This window comes from Patella vulgata, chromosome 8 (genome assembly GCF_932274485.2).
Source record: "Patella vulgata chromosome 8, xgPatVulg1.2, whole genome shotgun sequence".
NCBI classification, from domain to species: Eukaryota; Metazoa; Mollusca; class Gastropoda; family Patellidae; genus Patella; species Patella vulgata.
Genome location: NC_065886.2, coordinates 1,032,820 through 1,039,176, shown reverse-complemented (window position 1 = coordinate 1,039,176; position 6,357 = coordinate 1,032,820).

Sequence of the window (6,357 nt, the reverse complement as noted above, 5' to 3'; positions counted from 1 at the left end):
AGAGTTGTGTCTTTTAACTCACGAGGAACAATGACACTATCATCATCACTATCAGAATCAGAGAGAGAGGCGTTCGGCATTGAGCTGGTGTGGCTTGGGATCAGATACACCTCCGATGGTTTGACGACATAAGTTCGGGATTGAATATTAGAGTTAGTAAACTTCTTAACATGGAGTAAACTATCATGAACACTAACCACAATATATTTATCACGTGCTTTGAGTTTGTTACCATCACTATATAAGTAGACTAAATCACCGACATCAGCAGTAGAATCTGGGAGGGTTGTACCTTTGGGATGTTTTGATTTTTCACTGTGTGGATGGTTAGCTTTGCGACGGCATTGTTGCTTATCGATTAATAGTTGATCGTCTAGAGGAAGCTGTATATTAGTCATTTGATCTCTCTGACACCACATTTCGCGAGCAGATAATCCACCATTACGGACCCTCGAATTTAAACGAGCAATTACAAGGCTAAGTTGGAGGGGTGTGATTTCGCCTCCTCCTGGAAACTGTCTGAGAATTTCCTGTTCGACTTCCTGAACTGCACGTTCGGCGACTGGGTTCTTGTTAATGTTTTTGATACGTCCTATTTCTAAGCGAATTCCATATTGTACCAATAATTTATCATCCGACATAGCCTTAAAACACGGTCCGGGGTCACATCGAATTACACAGTTACCTTCAACAGGTAACATATCAATAGCCAACTGTAATAGAGCATCACGGACAGTTTTTGTTTGTTCGTTGTGGATAATACTAGCAGCAGTACGGGATGTTACACACTCACGAAGAACTAATATACGTTGTTTATAACGACATATTACATCACAAGCGAAATACGAACCAACAGTAGTTGGAGGAGGTTCTGTAGACTGTTTAACTAAAGATGATGGAACCTTTTTCAAGGCTGAACACTGAGAACAATGTTTTGTTACGGAATCGACAACACTGTCCATATCTAACCCGTAAAAGTATCTGTGAACTATTTTACGAAGCTGGTACGCCGTGGGATGGTCTAAACGGATGTGAAGGGCTGTCAAAATTCCCGGGAGTAAAGATCGGGGAACAACAATTAATTCGCGGTTAGTCATAAGAGGATCTGTTTTTTTAACCACAAGAGTTCCATCAGCCGAAATAGATATATTGTTGAGGTAACGTTTGACATCGTGTGCATTCGTAACCTTCTTGGAGGGTCTTGTACCCTGTGATAAATGAGCATGCACACGACGTAAGTCCTTACAATCCAATTGAGCGGATCGCCACATCGTTCTATTTAAAAATGGTAACTTGACAGTTCCGTCCATGATATCTTTGACAGAGACAGCACGGACGACAGATTCAGCAGTTTCGGAAACAAAAGTACAAATCTGACATGAAACCAATTCGCATTCTGGAGCATTGCGGCTACCGAAGTCAGTTGGTACATTCGCTGATCCGGCCAGATGGCGAACGTGGATGTGAAATCGACTTGCAGTGGACAAAAAGGTTGCTACACGAGGGCTAGCTGAATACTCTCCCCTACACAGTTTAGCGAAGGCTTCGACACAAGGTTTACTATCTGTGAGAAGCTGAGTAACTTTATCCGACTGGACGATATAGGGAGAAAAGTGTTTCACGGCGGCAGCTATTGATAAAGCCTCGACCTCACAGGGGCTCCATCCAAACTTGCGATGAGGAAGTTTTGCACTGTAAAATCCTGCGAGTTTAAGTCTACTGTCACGAACGAGATAAAGCGTGGACGCTAAACCATGATCTTTAACCGCACCATCAGTGACAATCCATAGCTGATCAGATGGTATGGGTAAGTCGATGACTTTAGCACTGCGCAAATAGTCCTGAGCTACCTGAAACGCGCGAATAGTATCATCAGTCCATGCCAATTTATCTTTTGATGTGGCACCTCCTACCATAGAGTCAAACGGGGTAAGGTATTTAGAACATTGAGGTAGTACTCTGGCCAGGAACTTGTAAGCACCAATAAAGGCTCGTAGGTCGCGGACAGTTTCAGGACGTTGACATGTCGATAAAGTAGCAAGTTTGTGAGGACTAGCACTTAACGTACCTTGGCACCAAATCCAGCCAAGTATTACAGTTTTATGAGGAGCAATTACAGTTTTCGAAGCTTTCAAACTAAGTTGGGCTTTTTGTAAGGCTGTGAGAACTTTTTGCCAATTTGAGATGAGTTCCTCGTGAGAGTTTCCACCACAGTAAAGGTCGTCAGCAATTTTAGCGACAAACCCATCTTGAATCAGGTCACCGAGCACACGGCACATGAGCTCTTCGAGAGCAGTCTCCGACCCTGGCATACCCATGGCACAACGAGTATACACACGAACTCCCTTAAAGGGGGTAACAACCCCACAATACTTCATGGACTCTGAGGATAGCGGAATCTGGTAAAAGGCGTTCGACAAGTCGGTAACGATGATGTATTTCCATCTAGCAATAGATCGCAGTGTCGAGTCTATATCTGGCATTAGTGAAGGCTGTGGCTTAGCATACTGGCCCACTTCAGCAAAAGCTGTGACGAGTCTATAAGAGCCGTTCGGTTTTTTGACGAGGAAAGAGGGATTTAAATATTCTGCTACAACATTAACATCCTCGGGGCGCTTGAATACACCACATAGCTCCAACTCGTCGAATTTGTGTTGCAACTCGTCAAGTTTGTCTTTGGAATACTGGGGAATGCGACCCTTTCGTTGTGGAGGTAAAACCGGTCCCATATTAACAGTAGCGGAAAAAGGTCCAAATGCGCCATTGTATCCTCTTGGTTCAGGGTGAAAAACGTCATCGTAAGTATGTAGTAATTCCTGAAATCGATGCCGTGTGGATTCGGGAAGTAGATTATCGGGATCTAGCTGAACAGCTTGGGAGTATGTACGAGGTCCATTGTTGGAGGGCAGCTTTCCAGCTGATGATCCGCCGGTGTCGTTTTTAGCAGGAGTACAGGTAGGCAAAATGTGGGAAAAGTGGCTATTGCGGCGTACGGTAATAGGGAAATTAGTATTATTAGGTATGCGAACTTTTCCTCCAACACTGTGAACGAGCGCAGGTGTTGGCCATTCTATAGTGGCATCGCTATCGGTATGAAAAAGATCTGGTCTCGGTTCCAAAGCTAGATCTTGAGTGTCTTTGATGTTATCAGGTACAGTGACCTCGATAAACTGGCCAGGCCATAAGGTAGTTAGAACACTGGCACGAAGAATCGATGGATGAGTAGAGCGAGCGGTGGTGTCCTGTGAATTGGGAGTAGTACCATAAGAGTAAGTGTCAGTGTCGCCGATAACAACTTGATATTTAGAAGGACGAATTGATATGTCATTCAATGACATAAATGGTGTTCCACCCAATAAATCGACGTCTAGCGATTCAACAACCAAGGCACTCAGAGTAAGAATGTGGTCGTCTCGAGCGAGATTAAAGTGAACTTCACCCCTAACATCGAGTAGAGTTTTCCCGTCAGCCTGAGTTGCATGTTGAGAATTTTTACGAATGGTAAGTCCTAGGAATAGTGTTAAACGTAGACTGATCATATTGGTTTCAGCGCCTGAGTCGATGGTGATGCGAACGCAATGCTCGTTATAAAATGTATCCATATACGGAGACTGGTTGACTTGAACTCGACGTGACGAAGTTGGTAGAACTTGGATAGCATCACAGTGTATCGGAACATTAGATACGGAAGTGTCATCTTCGTCATCAACAAGAATTTGACGTGCGCGGGACATAAACTTCCTATCAGATTCCGGCAGATACGGACATAAACTAAGGAAGTGATCTGAAGCAGGTCTTTTAGATTGAAGACACAATGGACACGATTTTCTGTGACGTGCAAGCAAATTACCGGAAGGTTTATTACGCACAGGCTTACCGCTACCGTAACTGCCCATTCTCATACAGCGTACCTCTTCACTAACTTCGAGTTCGTCTAACAATGATGGTAACGATTGAGAAATATCCTGTTTCAACGACGCAAGTGTAACAGAACGTAATTGAGTTGCATATTTTTGCTTAACTAACTTAGGTAAACCAGGATTGACTAAGCGTAGCCAAGTTATAACAATTATGTTTTCAAGGGATGGCGTAATTTCTTCTTCGACAATGCTGTCACCGTGATGTTTTAGACCGCACCCATCCACAAGTAGATTGTCCTCAATAAACGCCACAATTCTCTGATATAAATCCTCAGGTCGTTCTTCCAATTCTAATTTAAAGTCAGTAAAATCCAAAAACTGAGCACCGTTGTTTTGGAAGCCAAAATGAGCCCGAATGGCTTGCCACACGCAGGTAATGCTGACAGAATGTTTCACTATGGTTCCACGGGCTATTACAGGACAGTAATTGGCTATCTGACCAAGCATTAATTCTAAGAGCACAACTTTTTGTCTTGCTGTTTTGCCATTTGCACCCTCGTCGTCTGTGAAACCCCTGTCTGGGTTATCTCGTCCTTTCTTTTGCCATACACAATCGTCACGTAGATATGGCGCAAAATTTTCATCAAGGGACAAAATGTAAGTCAAATTTTGTTTCCATGACTCAAATGACGTAACAGTTTCTGTTTTGGTAAGTACTCGTTGTTTAGGGGCTCTTAATGTTGATGAGGCCATGGCACCAGTATATTATTTACCACCAAATTAAGTCCTAAAAATGCGTGATTTAACCACACGCAAATTGTTATCTATCGTACGAATCAAGTACGCCCGTTTGCTGTCAAAAGACAAATTTACCTTTTCCGGGAAAATGTAGTATGTTTTCCTTTACGAAAAGTTAATACCTTTAGAAGAATGGAGTCTGATCCAACTCTAGCCACCACGACAGTCGGTGAATAATCACCGGATTGGATTAATTACACAAACAGCGACAAACAATACAAGACTATTTAATGGCGGTAATAATACAGAGAGAACCGGAAGAACACAACATCACGTGGTTAACTGACCACAGGGACTTGTAAGATAAATAACATAGGAGTTCGTACTAAGCCTAGTACTAATGACTATGGCGTTGGAGGAAACCGGAGAAAAAACACGAGGTTTGACAGGCGACCCTACTCCTTGTCTTACTCGACACAAATTAGGTCAATTAATTATCTTCGTTTAAACGAAGTAATTTTTTTCATTTAGACGAATTAATTATTTTCGTTTAAACCAATTAATTATTTTCGTTTAAACCAATTAATTATTTTCATATATGTCAAGATTCATCTAAATCAAACAAACGATATGGCCTCTAACGAATTAATTGTTTTTGTTTAAACGAATTAATTTTTTTCGTTTAAACGAATTAATTATTTTCGTTTAAACGAATTAATTATTTTCGTTTAAAGGAATTAATTATTTTGGTTTAAAAGAATTAATTATTTTGGTTTAAACGAATTAATTATTTTCGTTTAAACGAATTTATTATTTTCGTTTAAACGAATTAATTATTTTCGTTCCATTACATGCTTTTACACTATTTGCGGAAAGGGGAGCGACCATTTTGACGGAACTTGATGGTCTAGTTTTCACAAAATTCGAACTCAAACATGATTGTGATGTAACGGTGATATAATTGAACGGTTTTTGAAATGAAATAAAATCTAAGAGTTTCATGATAGAAGCCACATAATCTCATGTTTGGTGTTATAGAGTTATATACATATTTCTCAACCGGGGATTGTAACGCGTATTGATGAATGTCTGGTAGTAAAACCATAAAATGTTTTTGTTATATAGGAATCTTATCAATGACGAGTTAATAATAGTGTGTATTTATAATGCTCACATTCCATTCGCGTATGTCCGTGACTCGTTGAGTAAGATGTTGGCTCGCTGACCTGGGGGTCACGTGTTCGACTGGGAAAGTTCCTCTGGGTGTTCCAGTGCGGTTCGACCTTGTCAATTGACCACTGGGGCTTGACAAGGTGACAGGGGACAACTTATAGTCGTTTAGATGAGACAAATACACGAGGTCCCGTGTACACATTGGCGAGCACGTAAAAGATCCCTTGGCAGTTGGAATTCGATATAAGACTAGGCCATAGCACTGCTGTCCGAGAACAAATTCCCTCATTGCACACTGTATGACGTATGCCCGTCTTTATTATACCGGTAGGCGCAGAACAGTAGGACGTTAAACCCCATTTCATTTCATTTCTTTCGTCTGTTACAGGACAGACATACAATTTATCAGGATCACCACCATATATTATTAGAGGAGGGCTCATAGATTTACATGTCTCTTACTTCTGTTACAGGTCAAACATACAGTTTATCAGGATCAGCACCATATGGTATTAGAGGAGGGAATTATAGATTTACATGTCTCTTACTTCTGTTACAGGTCAAAAATACAGTTTATCAGGATCAG